Here is a 20,239-nt window from a genome sequence, read left to right on the forward strand (position 1 = left end):
TGGAATCCAATTCCAGAAATGCATTTGAAGGGCTACAGTAAGTTGGGTGAGAACTTCCATCACTTTCTCCTGAGGAAAGTACCCTGCTCTCTGAAATAGATAGCTTTTATATTGCAAATAAAGAGATAAAGCATTTTATCACTGTCAACTAATATTTTTTAATCAGGACACAGTAAAAATCTGAAGTGCAGCCTAGATCTCAGGAACCATTGCTTAGATAAGTTAACCAAGGTGCCTACATCACACCCTGTAACATTTTTAAGGAAATGAAAAACCACTACAACAATTGCTTCCAAGGATAAGCTCAGCCCTCATTCCTGGTATCGCTACACTATGATTTTGAGCAGAATGACTTACCTAGTGTGTTCTCAAAGACTTGTTTTTCCTAATTTATCTCAAAAGTCACATTATGTTTTGTATTAGGTAGTGCACTAAAATATGTAAAATACTGCAAACTAAATTCATAGGTCAACTTTCCCTTCAGTATCTTTTTTCTTATAACATTATGTAATGAGTCATTGTTATCCTGTACTTTAACAATTCAATATGACATAGAGGAGATTGCAGGTCAGAGTCAGGGCAGAAATGCTTAAATATAAGCTTTTGTTTGACCATTTAATTAGAAGAATGTAATCACAGAGGAGGAAGTGTCTACACTAAGATGAATAGGGGTGTGATCAAATAGGCTTCTGGAAGAGGAAACATTCTTTTAAGTGGAGACGTGAAACACAGTGCTGCATTCAGAGAAAAGTAACACGGACAATAGAAAAGCAAATATGAAGTAATAGTGAAGGTGAATCATATGTCTTGAAGATCATTTAAATTAGGTTTCCCTTCAACATGGCATTTAGTGTCTTAAAATCATGGCCAGTTTACTGCATTGGTGTAGATGGTCGTGTGATTTGACACACAAGGTTTCACCTGTTTATTGGTGCAAACAGATAAGCATTCAGCAACCAGACTTCAGATGATGAAGTTTTATATTTCTTCCCAGATAGCAATTTTCATTTGGTATAACCCTCTCTCTCACTGGAACCAAAGTTCCAACTCATTCAAGGACAAGTGAGTCTTGGCTTGAATGTGAGTTGACTTCCTGAAGTTACACTGGGTTCAGTCCCCCAAACTGCACAACAATGGCAGTGAAGGTGAAAACTTAATATGGCTGTGATATTCAGAGGGAAATTAATGGGGAAAGGTCATCAAGTCGGGAACTGGTTGTTAAATCCTGGTGGCCTGACAGAGTGAAAAGGGAATGCCGCTGTGGTCCGCAGGAATGTGAGACTGCCCTATGGAGTACTCTCCAGAGCCCCAGCGATGTCAGGGATCAGCTTCCAGATTCCAAAAATGTAAAGTAAATGAAGTTCTTTTCAGATAAAGTACACCAGTTTGGGTAGTTGGTTATAGTAACAAAAACACACAGTTAACAATATCCTCCCATATGCTAAGTGATGATGTTAAGGGACTTAGGTAAGTTCTTTTTTCTTCTTCCCATTTATGTCCAACAGACACCTTCACTTCCATTTCACTGCAGTACTGTTCTCAGTAGCCCATTCAAAGAAACAATCCATTGTGCCTCTACTAGTAAGTGAATGTAGATACTGTGGAATATATACACAATGGAATACTACTCAGCCTTGAAAGGAGGACAGTCCTGTCATTGGCAACATCATGGTGCAACTGGAGATCTTGTTAAGAGAAATAGGTCAGGCACAGACAAGAGAAAGCTGGGTGCTCTCATTCAAATGTGGGATCTAAAAGGTTGACTTCAATGAAGTTACAAGTAGCATGGTTGTTACCACAGTGTTGTGGTGTATAGGGAGAAGTAATGGTTGACAGAGGGTATCAAGTTATGATAATATAGAATTCAAACTTATTGATGTGCTCCTGAACAGGACATGAAGAGAGTTAACAAAGTGAAAAGTTAGAATAAAGGAATTTTGAAAGTTTTCACCATAAATAAGTGACAGATATTTAAGGAGAAATGTGTGTGATCTCATTTAAACAGTATACAGTGAGTCACATGGCACAACATTTCCTTGGACCAGTTGAAATCTCATTTCTTTTGCCATGACAAATATTCTACTAATAGTGGCATAGGGGAGGAAAGGGTTACTGTTCATCATTTTTGGGATGCTATGTAGGCAGGACCTTGAGACAGAAGATCATACCACATCCACAGTAAAGAGCAGAGGTAAGCAAATTCAGCCATGCCACCGGCTTCCTTGATCACTGAGCTTTCTTCACTGCTTATACAGTTCTGGGGCCTAGAGAATGATGCCACCCAAAGTGAGATGGGTCAAGTAAAAATCAACACAATTCCCCCCTAGACTTGCCCACGACCAATATGATCTAGAAAATTTCTCAATTGAGACTCTTTTTCCAAACAATTATAGGTTGTTTTAAGCTGACATTTAAAGCTAACCATCACAGTACAGTACTAGTACGTAAAATTTTGTGTTTATATCAATTATGTCAAAATTAACCTCTAAGTGACAATTACTTTTTTCTTCCAAAAGTCTTCCATAGAGGAGACGTTGTGCATTTGTAGATATATTTCTTTCTGTCAGATAGACTGCCTTAGACAGAAATTTATTTACTATGACAGACAAGTAAGAAGAATATTTTGAAGAGGAGGTGGCTTTATTTTAGTTCAGTATTTGGGGAATGTCAATCTAAGGAATGGTTCTATGTTTTAGGCACTACATTATGTGATGCATTGTGGCAGAGCTATGTGGCAGGATAAACTTCTCATCTCATGTCAACCAGAAAGATGAAAGAGAGGAGGAGAGAGAGGGGAAGAGAGAGACAGACAGAGACAGACAGACAGAGAGATACACACACACACACACACAGAGGGGGGGGGAGAGACAGACAGACAGAGAGACAAACACACATACAGAGAGAGAGAGAGAGAGAGAGAGAGAGAGAGAGAGAGAGAGAGAGAGAGAGAGAGAGAGAGAGACCTGCAGGACAAATCCCCAGTGACCCACTTCCTCCAACTAGACACAGCTTCTAAGGTTGCAACTCCAGCTATCAACCAACTGTTTCACGCATGAGCCTGTTATATAACCCTCATACTCAAACTGTAATAAGCTTCTTGGAAAAACTTATGACCACACAATGGGTGGTAAAGAAATTGCTAAAATTTTTGAAAGCTCAAAAAGGAAAATTCACTTTGGTGTCAAATTAAGGAGATTTAAGACTATCACTAGAGGCCATAGTAACTAGGGAAACAAAAATTACATCCGCCCAATGCAATTTGTTTATTATTATTAATTCACTGGTTGCCTGTTCATTTAGGCAATAACATGGCAAATGTTTCATTTCTGCTTAAAGTACTGTTTTAAGGAATCCTCTTTGTCAAATGTTACTCTGACTACATCTGAGTAAAAAAAAAAAATCAAGTCAATTTTTAGATCTAATAATGAAAATGAATATACCAGTTCTCCTAAAATGTTAAATAACCATCTATTATGCCCTGTATTTTCTTTTGCAGTTGTCATGGTTTTATGAATCACACATGCTAATGGTCACAGTGACAGAACTCAGAGTGTCAGCTTCTAATACTGATGTTTATATGAGATTACTTGTCCCAGTGAGAAAACATTAAATGTGGAGAAAGAATACTTACTTTTATTTTCCTCAGACATACACCCACTACTTGCCTTTCTGATCATTCTTGGGGAATATTCCTTCTAGACTCCCATTTCTTCTGCCAAATGTGTCCTTCATTTTGAAGGATAATGTGAGTTTTGAGAATATTTCCAGAGAAGATTAAAAAGCTACAGAAGGTTCTGTACAGGTGTAATGAACCGTCCTCTGGGCGTAAGAGACTCCATTGTCAACAGAACAGCTGTGATAACCCTGTGGTTGGGCTTGTTAACTGTGGAAGTTCCTTCAGAGGGTAATAGTTGGCCAAGGTCATTGGGCCCTCCCTCTGATATTCTTCCTTCTGCACCTCCTAGTCATTTGTCATTCTGCCCTGATTGCATGTGGCCTCATAATCTTGGGAAGTGCCAGACTACAAAGACTGGAAGAGTTAGCAGGAAAAGTCTCCATCTATGCAGCTATGGGGAAGTCATCTTCTATGCTGGGGGTAAGACTTTTTATTGTTATTGCTGCTTTGGTGTTACCATGTTCCTGTACATAATCCCTTGCCCATGATCTGCAAGTAAACCAAATCAACTCATTGTCTCCCCAGGTTGGACTTTGCTAGAATTATACTTGGGTTTGTTGCTGGAGCCCTGCGAGCAGTGGCTTGCTTATGTCTCCCTAGAGATCAAGATCCTTAAACAATTGGACACTGGGGCTCTCCTTTGTCTTTTAAAATAGTTAGATATAGAGCCAGATATTAGTTTCTTATTTCTGGATCTCATTATTTATGTCTGAAATTGACAGTCCACAGGGGTTTCTCCCTGACATTTTCTATGTATTTAAAGTACAGTGTTCTATTGAGTTGCCATGGCTAGAGAAAATGCTGGCTATTAACTTGTTTATTTTGTAACTCAGAACTTTAGCTGTGCCCAGGTAGAAATCTGAACATTGTATGAGGAATAAATTTCTCAGCCATATGATCCACCCTTCAGCTAGAAAGAAATAACACATTTTAAGAGAGAATTGCCCTGACTTTAAGGGATTAATCTTAGCACATAAAAATAAGTCAGTCATTTGGATTAACATTTCAAGGCCAGTTTCTACTGGAGAAAGTGGGAGAAGAGGTAAGAGCTGTCAACACTAGGGAAAATCATGTGATAGTGACTTCAGTGACTCTTTTTTTATGGAACTTCAATGTGTGATTGTATTACCCTTTGTTATGGTGATCACATCGACTAAAACTTACTGAGACAATAGGAACATAGCAAAGAAAGTCATATTTAATCTCAAACACAGCAGAAATTGTGTTAACATCAAAATGTGAGACAATCATCATGCTGGTAAGAGAGAGATCTCATAGTTTTCCTCTTATAATCTTCTGGTCCCCAAGTCCAACGTTGAATGCAACACTTTAACATGTTTGGAAGGAAATCTAACACCATGGACCTCAATTATTTGATGTGTTTGGCTTGTATGCCAGGAAAGCAATATATCGAATGAAGGCCTTCTCATTCAATTTCACCAAGTATTGAGGACTCTTACATCCCCAGCTTTACTCCAGGGGTTGAGGACATAAGTGTAAAGAAAATAAAGCAATTTCTGGCTCATGAAGTCATCTTTGCACTGTTAATGTTAAAACACAAAGCAATTATGGGGAAACACAACATGAAGCTTGGCCAGTTGACTAACTTGGTTTAGGTATGGAAAAGATGCCAAGAGTGATGATGTCAGTAGAGATGGTAAGAAGGACCACCCACGGGGCTTTCCACTTCTCTGTGCAGATCAACATGGGATTGGTTCTGAACTGAAAGTGACACCTTGCTAGAATGTGTCCTTTTCACAGCTTTACAGATCTAAGGAAGAAACATATTTACTCTGTATTTTTAAGAGGAAAATATTCAAATCATAATATTGGGGAGAACCCACTGCTTTTATGGTTCTAAAAAGTTCACATATGATAATAGTGTTAATACTATATTCTGTGTCTTTGTGTTTGAATGCACTCTTCTGCTATTTGAAATTAAGAAAAATAACAAATGTTTGGGAGTTGCCAAGACCACAAAATGTACAGCACAAACTTTGAACTCAGAAGGTTAGACTGATATCATGTATCATTCTTCTTGAAACAACTGACCCCACTCACTGTGTGGTAGAAGGACTTCAGAATCCATGTTTCCTATGGTCCCTCCATTGTATTTCTGTTGACAGTGTTTTCTTAAGCTCAGCTTTCCTCACTCTAATCTTCCTCATCTTTAACTCTCACCAATAATGTGATTTTTTTCCAGCCAAGGATTGCACCCCTGCCAATTTATTTTCTGTATTTTTGGGGAGAAATTTTTTTTCTGTGATAACAGAGACATCACACATCTGCACTTTGGAAGAGCCACAATTCTAATTTTACTTGTGTGTGATTATTTGTTTAAATTAGATTGTAAATTGCACATGGAGAGGAGAAAATATCTTTTGCCTCTGTAGAGTATTCATCTGTGTTTTTATTCTCAAAACAGCATTTAGTCCCATGTCTTTCCAATCAGTTTCTTTGTCTAAATATAGTTCCTTATCACACAGGGAGGTGAAATATATCAGTTAAATAGATTGGATTCATTATAGTCTTTTGTTATAATGTTTAGATCATAATTGTCAGCCTGAAATATATCATGCAGTCAGAATTTGCAAAATGACATGGTTTAGAACTTCTCTGAATGTATACTAGCATCTGCAGACTCCACGAACATTCATATTTTCCTGCTATTACAAAACCCAGCATATAAAGAACCTATAATTAAAATCCTCTGAGTAATAAAGTTGACTTATATCTATTTTTTTCAATAATCACTCTAAACTTTGTTTTCCTCAGGAGACACTTTTGCTCAAAATACTTGTACAAAGGCATGAACAGAATCTTGACTCATAATGACATGTGAGTTAGGACCACAGGATGGTCAGCCTGCAGAAGGATCATCTGTGTGGAACAAATGTCTGAAGTCTGTGTACCAGCTAGGACAGAGTTAGAACTCAGAACAACCTAACTCTTACCTCTTGGAGTGACATCTAATTTCCCACTGTAGTCTCATCCTCAATGTCTTCCTTGGTGGATGCAGAGAAACATATGGAGATTGAATTGCAGATATAAATAATTAAGAAGCAAATATTTGCCCATGATGACCCTCATCAAGACATGTATGTTACTGTCCTTACTCTAACAAAACCTGACCAAAGAGACTTAGAGGAAGCATTTATTTTGCCTTATAGGTACAATGAGGGTACAGTCCATCACGGTAGGGAAGTCTTGACATGAAGAGGAAAAAGCTAGTTAGTGACAATGCATCTAGAGTGAGAATGCAGAAAAGATGAATCCTGGCACTCAGTTTTCTTTGTCTTTTTTTCATTCATTTCTGTACTTCGACAACAGGATGCTCCTACCAACAGTTAATGTGGGTCTTCTCACCTCAAGCAGTCCAATCTAGAAAAGCCCCTTAGATGTGCCCAGAGGTTCTTCCCCTAGCTGATTCTAGATCCTGTCAAATTAGCCATGATGACAGCATGCCAATGACTGCTGGCTTTGCAATATGTAGTAATGAGCCCTGCATGCTGAGGCCCGCCTGAAACCACAGCAATGCATAGAGTTAGCTAATCTTGAAAGAACATTTTACCCATTCAGCTTCATCCTTTTCAGGGGTGCTAATCACCAGCATGGCTCCAAACTGGTCACTCAGCCTAGGGAGTGTAAATCATTGGTTTATTGTTTATCTTGGTTCCAGTTTTTTTTTTTTTCTTATGTTGATGTTGAAGTTGCCTGCCTTTTCCTCAGTCCTTTCAATCTTCTTGTAGTGGGATACAGCTATGAAACAATTCTGAATATTATCCTGGGGTCTGCTTGGACATCCTGTGGAAAAAAAAATTACTCCATTGGCCAAAAAGAGAGCCTCAGAGCAACAGCATAAAGGGATAGAAGAGCCAGTGCCTAGAGCTCATAGGAAGCCAGAGAATTCAGGAATGAGGTTTCAAATCATTATCTAATTTTAGTTGACTGCAAAACAGAGGCAACAGCCTCATTATGAATGTGAATAATACTTGATGATAATTAAAGCTGCACAAAGGGGAAATTGCTTGGGGCTCCACCAGTGGTCCGACTCTCTAAAATTGGATAATCAGACTTCCTTAAGTGACATTTCTCATTGGTGCTTTAACTGTGTTATTGAGTCTTTTAGCTTTGATATAATACATTCAGTAGGTATTATGGTCTGCATATTACCTGACAATATGCTGTGGGATGTTCTGTATGGCAAATGTGTTGCTCTAATTGGTTGGTAAATAAATCACTGATTGACCCGTGACCAGGCAGGAAGTATAGGCGGGACAAGGAGGAGAATAAAGCTGGGAAGTGGAAGGCTGAGTCAGAGAGACACTGCCAGCCGCCACGATGAGAAACAGCATGTGAAGATGCCGGTAAGCCACGAGCCATGTGGCAAGGTATAGAAATGGATTAATTTAAGCTGTAAGAACAGCAAGAAGCCTGCCACGGCCATACAGTTTGGAACCAATATAAGTCTCTGTGTTTACTTGGTCGGGTCTGAGTGACTGTGGGACTGGCAGGTGAGAGAGATTTGTCCTGACTGTGGGCCAGGCAGGAAATCTCTAGCTACAAAAATATGTTGTAAACTAATAACCAAGTTGACTTGATGGTATTATACATGGATGCTTTGGAGATTCCATCTCAGTTTCTCCAAGAGACCAGGAAGGTGTGCTTTGACACTTTGTCCTCATGAGAACCCAGCTGGATGGAGCCTTCTAGTAGGAAAAACAGAACAAAAAAGAAGAAGAAAAGCACTGTATTGTTAATAAGCTGCCTGGTGTGACAGTTTGTCACAGCAGTCTGAATAGACTACAGTAGTTGTTACGACATATATATTTAACTTAAATCAATTTGGTTTAACTTGACTCAGGGTAGCAGCAAAGACAACGTTCCCAAGTGCTGGGCACAAGTTTATGTACAGGAGGAGTTACTAAAATAGAGATTGTGTCTGCATTTGGTCATCTGCCCTTGTTAGACCTGACAATGGGCACTGTAGATATCACATACAGATAAATAACTAGGGATGAATAAGATCAGTAAATGAATGCCAATTCTTTTTTTTTTGCTTTAAAAGGTTGTATCAACACTAACATAATGTTTAAGAATTTATTTCACTTCACAGTGTTTTTGTTGAAGCACAATTGTTTGTTTTTATTCTTTATTGAAAATAGAATTTTTATATAGTATATGCTGATTATGGTTTCCCTCTCCAACTCATCTTAGCTTTTCTCCAATTCTCCACCCACCTAAATCCACACCCTTTCTTGCTCCCTCTAATTGGAAAATGAGCAAGCATCTAAGGAAGAAAGAGACAGAAACAGACAGACAGAGAGACAGACAGACAGACAGACAGACAGACACACACGCACACACACACACACACACACACACACACACACACACAGAGGGTGGGGTGGACATGAATAGGACAAAACAAAGGGACAGAAGAAAAAAAGCCAAAGAAAAAGCACATGAAACACATATAGACACAGAAATACTCACATTTGCACACACATTAATCCCACAAAAACACAAAACCAGCAACTATAATCTAAAACAGAAAAAAAAACACACCCATAAAAAAAGCACTATGAGACAAAAAAATAAAGTTAGAAAAACCTCCAAAATACCATTGAGTTCATTTTGTGTTGGCCATCTACTTCTGGGCATGGGACCTACTCTCTTTTTTTTTTAATATTTATTATGTATACAGTGTTCTGCCTGTATGTATGCCTATACATCAGATCCCATTATAGGTGGTTGTGAGCCACCATGTGGTTTCTAGGAATTGAACTCAGAACCTCTGGAAGAGCAGCCAGTGCTTTCAACCTCTGAGCCATCTCTCCAGCCCCTGGGACCTACTCTTAAGTATAGTTTGTATACCCAATGAGACTCCATTGAAGAAAACTAATTTTTCTTTGTGGGTGTTTATCACTTGAGATACATTCTGGTTTGGGATGGGAGCTTGTGCCCATTTCCTCTCACAGCACTGGGACCCCATCTGGGTTAGACCTGTTCAGAACCTGTGTATGCTATCACAGACTCTGTGAGTTTATATGTGCATCAGTTCTGATGTGCCTACAAATCTTATTTCCTCAGTGTCCTCCATTCCCTTTGGCTCTTACCATCTTTCCACCTCTTCTTCCTCAGTTTCCTGAGCCCTGAGGAAAGAGATTTGATGGAGACATCACATTTATGATTAAGTTTTCCAAACTCTCTCACTCTCTGCACGTTGTCCAGCTATGGGTCTCTGTATTTGTTCTCATCTTGCAGGAGGAAGCTTCTCTGATGATGGCTGAACACGACACTGACCTATGAGTATAGCAGAAAGTCATTAGGAGTCATTTTTTTTTTTTGCTACACTCCTTTCGTGGAAGAGCATTTGGTTTTCCCTAGACCTATGGCCTGTCTAGTCTTAAAGCACAATAATTTAGAGATGTGTTGACAGGTAGACATTTATAAATTCATGAACAAAGGGTTATTCATCTAAAAATTGTTAGTGTTCTCTCTGTTGCCTGAGTAACATCAAGCTTTTATGAAACACATGCAGTTGCACTCAACTTTCTCTGAGTTGGTCTTTTAAATAGAATCTGAGGACTGAATTGAGATATCGTTGGATATTCTGTAATATCTTATAGGACTTATTTCACTAAGATCTACTGAACTTAGGATCATAATGTAAAATCTTAATTAGAAAGTGGTGAAAATTTCCCAACCCTTACTTGAACATATTCTATCCTTGAAAGATACTGTACTGATCTATCTTACTAGGGAAGATGAAATATTAGTACATTGACAAATTGATTTTCTTTAAAAATTATCTAAAGATTTTTCACTGTAATGAACTATAATTGTCATTCTATTTCCAGAAGCTTTGGGGGATGTTGTTGCTTCCATGAGAAAACGACTTAGAATTGAACTCAGGAATTATAATCAGCATGATATAGCTCTGGTGTGAAACAGATATGAGCATATATGATGAACACAGCTGCCCCAAGGAAAGAATATTTGTCAGGTCATAATTGCACTTGAATTCGGAAGACAGTCTGACCTGAGTCAATGCTGATGCTGCCAGGGATGTTTCAGACTGATCTATAGTGAACAAAAATACAAGTAAATATTCATTTTTTAACTTACCACTGTGATGGCATGACACACTCTTTTCCATTAAAACTATTTGTTAAATCTATAACAACCCAGTTTAACAATGTAAACATTTGGAAAGTCACACATATGTCATTTTTACCCTGTAGCCACTTGACTGAGGGAGTCAGTGTTCTTGTAAACCTATCTTCAGTTTGCACACACATCCTTACCTGTATTCATTTTATTTTAGAAATGTATATATAGCTGTGAGAAAAGTTTCTTAAATCGATGCCCATTTGTGTAATTTTCACATGTCAAACCATGCAAATCCACTAGAATTATTTTAATTGAATCCTGGTGGGTTTGTAAAATCAATTTCTGTTCTTTCCTCTGTGACTAGCTGCATTAGAGGAAGATATTAAATGAAAAGGATTAAGAATCTATACCACTTCTTTAATCATGGAAACTCTGCTTATAGATGTGTTCTTTACAATAAGGGGTCTCCTATGAATTGATGTCAATCAATAGTTGCATATCCAAAGCTCATCTAAGCCTTGGATTAATAAAATTTAGTCATTTCAGAACAATGGTATGTGAAGAGGTATAATTTGTGAGTTAACCTTTTTCCCATGGTTTTTGTTCGTTTATTTCACAATTGAAATTCATTTCATATATATAGATAGGCAACCATTTCTGGTGGGCCACTTACTCATTTTCCTTGGGGAACATTCTAAAGCTGATTTAGCCTTTTGCTATAATTTGATATTTCTGTTGTAAGTTCTAAAGTCATTCTTAAGAAATGTAATCAAAAATATGAAAGTCCCAGTGAAATTAGTATTTGCTAATTTTAAGTTTCTTTGTTCAAGTATTGTTTTAAAATTATATGTCACCCTTTTATTTTTAAAGTCATTTTCTGTCTCTTGGCATGAGATATTATTTATTAAGGATAATGCTATTACTGGCATTTGACAGTTAATATGTAGAGGGTTATAAATAATCTATTGATTACTATAACTCCATGAAGGTATGTTTCTTGAAAACCTTATCCATATTGAAATGAAGTATATGTCTCTCAGAATTTTTTTTCTAAAGTTTGTCTCTTCAAGACATCATATACCACAACCACTGAAAAGTTTTTCTCAAGACATGACAACATGGACTTTGGGAAGTCGAGACTCCACCATGTGTGAATCATGAGCCCAGACTAAGGGTAAAGACTGGGAAGAGTACCTCTTAGTGTCAGGTTTCAACTACACCCTTCAGTTCTTAACTCTGACTGTGGTTTATTTGAGCATCCAAAATCAATACCTGGGAAAACTAAACAGTAATTTTATACATTGATGGACTTAAGATGTATAGTTTTAGACATTTATTTCAAACTAAGTGAGGTCTTAAAAATGAAACTCCATGGATGACATCAGCGAGTCACACAAGAGGAAGAACCAAGCTAGCCTATGTGCTCCACCTCACCCTGACACACCCTACACCATCTAATGACACAGCAAGGCCCTCCCTTCAGGTTGACAAGTACTGGCACAATGTGATTGAATTCATAGGTCTCAGAAATATGCCAAATACATTTCTGGGTTTTGTAGCAGGAATATTAAAAGTTCTTATTAATAAAATCAAACCTCAGGCCAGTTATTGGGGTGAATGCTGGAAGATCAGAGAAGCAGAATAAGCCACAGCTTCCTCACCTCGACAGTTCCTCAGCTGATCCTGTTTCCTCAGACTTGAAGCTTCTGTGTCTTTATCCCAATGGCTCTCAGGTGAACTGTTGCTCAGAAGCCTGAAAGCTTAACCAGCCAAATGCTTCTTGTTTCTGGTCCTCATGCCTTATATACCTTTTTGATTTCTGCCATCACTCCCTGGGATTAAAGGCTCACTTTCTGGGATTAAAGGTGTGAGTCATCATGCCTGGCTGTTTCCAGTGTGGCCTTGAACTCACAGAGATCCAAGCCTCCAGAAGGCTAGGATAAAAGGTGTGAGTGCCACCATTTTCTAGCCTCTGTATCTAGTGGCTGTTCTGTCCTCTGCTCCCAGATAAGTTTATTAGGGTGCACAATATTTTGGGGAACATAATACCACCACAGGGTTTTATAAATTGCCCAGTCTCTAGGAATAAGACAGAATTAAGACTGGTAAATAATGAGATTTCAGTAACAACTACTATAGAAATGAAGACTGATAAAATTAAACACAATGAACCTATAGCAAGACCAATAAAATTTATTATATTTTAGTTATATTTTATGACCTTCCCAACTAACTGCACAGGAACATAATGCTATCAATTATTCTATTTTATAAACTTTCTACCTGGAACTCTTTATTTACCTTATGGTACCATTTATCCTGCAGTTCTTAATGTCTGATATAGTAAACTTACCTCTTTTATAGGTGTTACAAGAAAGTATCACTTTATTGTCTATTGATGATCTCATTATTTCTCAACGCCTGGAGGTCTCCTTTTCCCTTCTTCACAATTGTTCCAATTCTATTTAAGTACAATGCCTTACCACTTTAGCAGAATTTGTTCCCACAGTCCTCTTATATATTTCATTGGCCATTTTAACTTGACCCATAGTAAATTTTTAAATTATCATGCATAATGGCCAGACATTGTGCAAGTGTGTGTGTGTGTGTGTGTGTGTGTGTGTGTGTGTGTGTGTGTGTGTATTCCATCTCATTCAGGAAATATGATACTAATTTCCAGGGAGAAGTGAGTAGATTTAAGATGGACAAGGAAGTCCTGATCCCCTCTAAGGAATGTTGCTCATGACCATGACACTCTTGTGATTAACATGTGACATTTCCCTTACACCTCCTTGTACAACATGTGTGTAGGTTACTGGCCTTCTGTGTGTCTCTTCTCATCTCATTCAGTTACCAGCAAGACCAGCACAGCCTGTGTTCACTACCTTTACTGAGTTAATGCAGAATTTCAGTCCCCTGCTTCCCAGCTCTGTCTACAAATCAGATTCACTGGGCCTTCAGGAAGTACTCTGGTCAGTGGGAAACCAAGGGCTACCGCCATTGCTGTCTCAGACTCTATGCATGTATTCCAAGAGAAAATCCTTTCCAAATCACCATGACATTTATGATCCAGCCTTGATTATTACCTGCTCTTTATGTTTTATTTTATTCAAGTTCAGTAAAAAAGATCCATTCCATTTTAGGAAGAGAAGTAGACTCATTAAATTCACTGCAGAATGAAAGGGAGAAGGCCCAGTGATGAATATATCTCCATGGTGATTTTTGCAATTTATCCTAATCTAGTTAAACCAAGTTCCCTATGCAAGCTAAAGGAAGTGAAATACTGCTAAGGACCTCGCAGCACTTTATGGAAAGATCAGACTTGAGGTCAGCAGCTATTGAAAATGTCTGTGTGTAGAGAAGACTTGTCTTCAGGTTAGCTAAGGAATTAAAAGAATGAGCCAAGGAAGCAGTCTTCCTTCATTCCTTGTGTATGTCCCCCAACGCACAGTGGTGGGGACAGGCTGAGAATCTGTAGAACTTACGCTTAACTAGTGGATAATTGGAGGTACCAGAAGTCTCAGATTTGTTTTGTTTTGCTTTTTAAAATACAGCATTTGGAATTCTTTAATTAGACTTCAGTCTCACTGCTGGGGAAGATTTCTGAAGGCTCTTGTCTTCATTTTCAGGATTCCATGTCTTTTTTGGTACACAGTTGTCTGGTTTGTATAATGAAGAACGAGTTTCTGAGGTGAGGCTGTTTTTGCAAGTACTAATCTTCAAATCTAAGACCTTTTGAAAACATTGGACTTGGCCAGTATCTGTCTTGTTTGATAGTACAGAGCAAATACAATGTCTTGAAAACCCAGGTTTCATAAATCACGTGGTTTTCTCCACTCAGCAAAACACATATTCACAAATCCAACTCAGTCTTTGACAAAGGTAGTTCAAGGTATTGTTCTTGAAGTTCTCAGAAAAGATAACAAGATGTATATTTATGAGTCTCAGATGGAGTCATTTCCATGTGTGGTACCTGCATCAATCTAAGGTGGTATAGGTCATTATGAGGTTGTGTTCTTTTCATACAATGTATTAGAATCATTTTTCATGATTGCATTCTGCATTCTATTTTAATTTACAGGTTATTCATCAATTTTGACATGAACAAGAAGATAATTTTTAAGTCACTAAAGGTCTGACACATTTTCAATTATCAGTTATCATAGTAATTGATTTTCTGCTTTGTTATAGATAATCAGAATTTCATAAGCATTTTCAATAGGTTGCATATCTTGTCTGTTGTTAATAGGGAGGACAGGTATCATTTTGATATCTTTATTTCCTTCCTTTGAATGCTTTCAGTACAAGAATTTCTAGAAAAATGGGGCTGGAGTGATCACCCAGTGGTTGACTGCTTAATTTACCATCATGAAGACCAGAGTTTAGATCCTAGCACCTGGGAAATAAGCAAACAGTGTAACTCCAGCACTAAGGGACAATGAGACGAGAACATCTGAGGCTTGATCACTTTCAATTAGCTAAGAAAAATCAGCCCCAGATCCAGAGAGAGACACTGCTTGGGAGAAGCAAGTGGAATGTGGTAGAAGAAAACACCAGAAGCCTGCTTCTAGCTTCTACCTGCACACACAGGCATAGAAAACATATGAAAGCACACTCACATGGACATACACATAAATAAATATGTAAATGAGTCTTTAAAAGAGAATTACTAAAAAAGTATGAGTAACAATTAAGTTTTGTGGAAACTCCACATTATTTTATACTGTGGTCTTACTAGTTAATAGTCTCACCAACAGCTTAAAATACTTCTCTTTCAAGAGTCTTTAGCCCCCCAAAAATATAGTCTTTTTTTTTTTTTTTTTACTTTTGATTGGATTAGTGGCAGTCATTTTTCTGGGAGCATGGTGTCACTCATTGTAGGTTTTGTTTATCTTTCTTTTTTGGTTAAAGAAACTGAATATGTAAATTTTGGTGTCATGTGTTTCCTGTATAAAAAAGGTCTGTGCAAGTCATTTGTTTTCTAAATGGATTTTTATGTTAATTGATTATCTCAGTTTTTAAAACTGCTTCATATTAACTCTTAATCAGATCTGCAAATTGCAAATATTTTCTTCCATTTTGTAGGCTGTCTCTTATGCCCTTTACTGTCCTGAGCTGTTTTTACTTAATTATATTTCTATTTGTCAAGAATTTTCATTTCTTCCCTAGAATTTGCAGTTTTTATTACCTATCTTTCTTTTCATACAAATATGGATCATTCAGATGGGGGAAGTTTTCTTCAGTGAAAAAAAAGTTACAGCTAAAAGGATTAAGTTTGTTCTTTGAGTGTAGAGTGTTGTAGCCAAGCCATCAAGATGGGACTGTGCACTTCAACATATCTGGACAGTGGTACTTTTAAGATATTTTTGAGTTTTAATTGTGTGTATATGTTAGGTATATATGTATGTGAGTGCAGGTACCCTCAGAGTTTAGAAGAGGATATAACATCCTGGTGAACTGGAGTTTCAGGCAGCTCTGAGCTACCCAATGTGGGTTTGGGGAACCAGGTCGCCTGGAAGAGCATCAAAACTGTTAACCATTGATCCATCCTGAAACTCTGCACAGTGGGTTGTGAACATTTGAGAACAAAGAAATGATAAACTGAGATGAAAAACATAATAAATAATCCGATTTTTCTCTTTATATGACTTATACATGTATATGAGCCTCATACTGCATTCCACAAATATTTGTACTGTGTGTCAATTAAAATAAGATTCATTTAAGAAGAAATGCATAGTGAATTACCACGTAAATTCATGACTACACCTTCTGTTCTTCCAGGGTGTTGCAATGACTTTTAGTTCATTTTTGATGTTAACATTAAAACATGTTTAGACATATTTGAATTCATAAGAAAATTTGATCTCAGAGAGAAATTTTAAGTTTTAAAATTTTAAAATTCCAATTTTAAGTTTTCTTTTGTAGATTCCATGTTCATACTTTCACTCAGGCTTGGGAATTTTTTTCTCAAAGAAATTTAGTCATATTATAACATAAAATAAAGGCATTGATTTGTTTTTCTTGTGTTAACCCTTATATAATCTAGTTTTGCTACATTCATCATTAAAATCATAAAATTTCAATGCTAGTTGGGGCTTGGAATTTCATCCTCTCATGTGTCTGTGCCTTGATAAGGAAGATGGAAGCATCTCTTGTCTTGGAGGTATTGAAAGGGAGGCTCTGCCTTTATCTCTTTCCCTCAGTTGAGCTGGAGTTTGCTATCTCTGGGGATATGGTTCTAGAGCCTCTTAGGATCCATCTTTTGCTTTTATCCTGCTAATCACTCTCATGTGGTCTATGAATAGTACCATAAGGATTTCTCACAGAAAATTGAGAAATCTTCCCTGCCTTGGGTGTGAATGGACAAGATGTCTACTCTTCATTTTGTCCCTCGGTCCTGCCATTTCTATACTTCAATTTTAGTAGCAAACATTTTGATCTTTATCTGCCCCCACCCCTCTCAATTTGTCATTCCTCAAAATTCCCACAAAATTCTTCTAAGATTCACAAAATTCATCATACTTACTTGTTATTACATGTCTAACATTCACTTTCAAGGGCCTTTGTCTTTGTAGCATTTTATAATAAACCAGAGTGGCAGGAAGTATGGCTGTTAAGGGGCTTTAAAGGAGACAGACATAAAGGGGTGAAGTAGCCCACTTGTCCATAAGGGTGATAGATGGCAGAGCAGAGGTCAAAGTCTAGATCTGGCAATATAAAGCCATGCTGCAGGAATCTGAAGCCTCCTAAAGTGCATTTGGGTAATTGAACTGAAGAGATGGCACATTAACCCTGGGAAATGAACAGGCAGCCTTAATTCTGCAGGTGGAGACTGTCAAGACTTTGACATTTTTGCCATTACTGAATTCTCTTGCCTCGAGGGACCCACAGGCTCTGCATCTCTCTAGACCCAGGACACTCATGCAAATGACCCACTTAAAATGAAGCAGGAAATTTCCCCCCACGTGTTCACAGGAAATTTGAGGAAATTTAAGTAGCAGTGTGTGCATAATCAGAGCTTTGGCTGTCTGAGCAGCTAAGAGTCCTTCACAGCTGTAATGAGTTTTTAATATTCTTCCTCCTTTGTTATTTGCCTGGCTTGTTCTATATTAGCAGCTCTTTACCCAACATTATAGAGGCCTGGAAATGGCAGGGTGAAACTCCCATCCATTCTGGTAAAAGTGCTCCCAGAATGAGTTCAAGGGCACTGTCATTATGCTCCCATGGTGCTCTACCTACCATAGTAATCAAAAGGGTTCTAACACCTATTTTCAGGAGAGAAATTAGGCCTAAGTGAAACACTGGTAGAATTTGGTTTTATCTTGAAACCTTGAAACAAAAAGGTTTAGTAATGATTTTCTCTTTAGTAAAGATAATGTTAATCAATGCATAAATCAAAGAAGGTCATAGGAAAATTAATTGTCTATAGATAGCAGGAAGTGTATACAGAGATAAAAGTTATTAGGATTGAATAACTGGACAAAGCCACATTTGTTTCATTTTGCCTAGAACCTGTGTTATTCATTGCTTAAGGCTTGCAGATGTGCATTCATCAGGGCAACTGTGCAGAGCATCTGCTAAGTAAATATGTCAGAGTACAATGTCTAAAAGCAAGTTGAAATCTGGACTCAGTTGTAAGGAAATTGTTTCTAAGTACTGCTGTTGTCAGGGGAATGTGTGGTAGTTTGAACAAGAAACATCACCCATAGCCTCAGACATATGGACATGTAGTCCTCAGTTCGTGGTACAGCTGTTGGAGGTTTAGGTGGTGTAGGTTTGCTGGAGGAAGAATGTCAGTGGAAATGGGCTTTGAGATTAGAAACCTGGCACCCCTTCAAATTCACTTTCTCTGTTACATATTTGTAGTCCAAGATGTGAGATTCCAGCTTCCTGTTCCTGATGCCATGCCTGCGGTTTGCTGTCATACTTTACCTGCAAGGATGGACTCACCCTCTGGAACCATAAGCCAAAATAAACTCTTTTATACACTGTGTGTGTGTGTGTGTGTGTGTGTGTGTGTGTGTGTGTGTGTGTGTGTGTGTTTGTGTGTGTGGTGTTTTATCACACAAAAGAAAAGTGACAAATACGGAGGGGTGGGAATCAGTCTTCTGGGGAGATGTATCAGCTGTCACATTGGCAGAGACACAATATAGCCAGACAGGAATGGACCAGATTGTAAAGTGTGGCATAAAGGCTCATCTGGAAATTACGAAATGAGCTAAAACCCTAAAGGTCAGGATAAAATGGTCAGTTGTACCTTAGACAGAACAGAACCTTGGGCACAGGATGTCATTCTCATGTCTTCCTTCCCACTCCATTTACTCCCACCCACATTTGACCCTCTACTCATCACCATTGCTGTGTTTTCCATCCATCCTCTTCATCATTGCCACGTGCCTATCACAGCTGGGCTAGACCATGCCCAGTACTTACAGAATTTCTGCCCCATGGGGGCTTGGGGAACTTGAAGCATGTAGTTACATGCTTTCTTTTATAAAGCCTTTAAAAATAATAACATTTTCTCTGGTGAGTATGAAAAGAATTAAGAGGAATTGGAATTTGGAATTAGACTTCATTGTAAGTAGTTGATTAAAAGAAATGAGCCACTGTAGAATAATGGAGGCTACCTTAAATCATAATCAGTGTCCTCAGTTGCATAAACTTTACACCACTCAGTTGTTCTCTCAGCTCCCCAGTACACACTGAATGAGGCTGGAAGTATGTTCTATTTCAGAGACAGTGAAGGGTTTCACCCCAGCTACCACTTTGACTTTGACCTTAGAAAACCGAATACTCCTGGTATCATGCGTAATAGTTAGGACTTGTTTTAATCTACTAGGACTGTGACAATTACATAGCAGCACTGCACATTAATGTGAGGGTGTGCTGCAGGTTGAAAACTGTGAAGCTGGTTCTCCTTGTGGCTGTACCATTCTTCTGATAATGTCTCAGGATCTGGATTGCTGGGTGTCCTCAGCAGGGCTTGGTGGAGGTTTCAGTCAGTCTTCTTATGTCTGTTGGTTTGTTTGAAAAAACTCTTCTTTGTGAGGAGGAGACAGACAAGACCCTATTGTTCAGGTTCCTAGTGTTTTTCTTTTCTGACAAAATATTAATTAGTCCTCTCCTCCGCCCCCACTTAGTCTTGGTATCTAAGGGATAAGCAGTCTCCAATAGAGACTTTGGGGTAGAGCCAAATTTGGTGACAACATTTGGGACAGAGCAATAAAGGGTAACAAGATCTCAAGTCTGAGGAAAGACTCATGCTCCAGGCCTTCAGCAGGGGGGTGGACAGGAGGAGCTGGGACCATGGGAGGGGTGGACAGCAGCCACAGGGAAAGTGGAACAGAGGGGAGCACTGTTGGGAGGAACCCAACAGTGACTGTGGGAACAAGAGTCTCCAGGGTGAAGCGAGATGAAAGGATTAAGTTCTGACAACAATGTACT

The sequence above is a fragment of the Peromyscus californicus genome, unplaced genomic scaffold (genome assembly GCF_007827085.1).
Source record: "Peromyscus californicus insignis strain IS unplaced genomic scaffold, ASM782708v3 Scaffold_4__1_contigs__length_199733344, whole genome shotgun sequence".
NCBI lineage: Eukaryota > Metazoa > Chordata > Mammalia > Rodentia > Cricetidae > Peromyscus > Peromyscus californicus.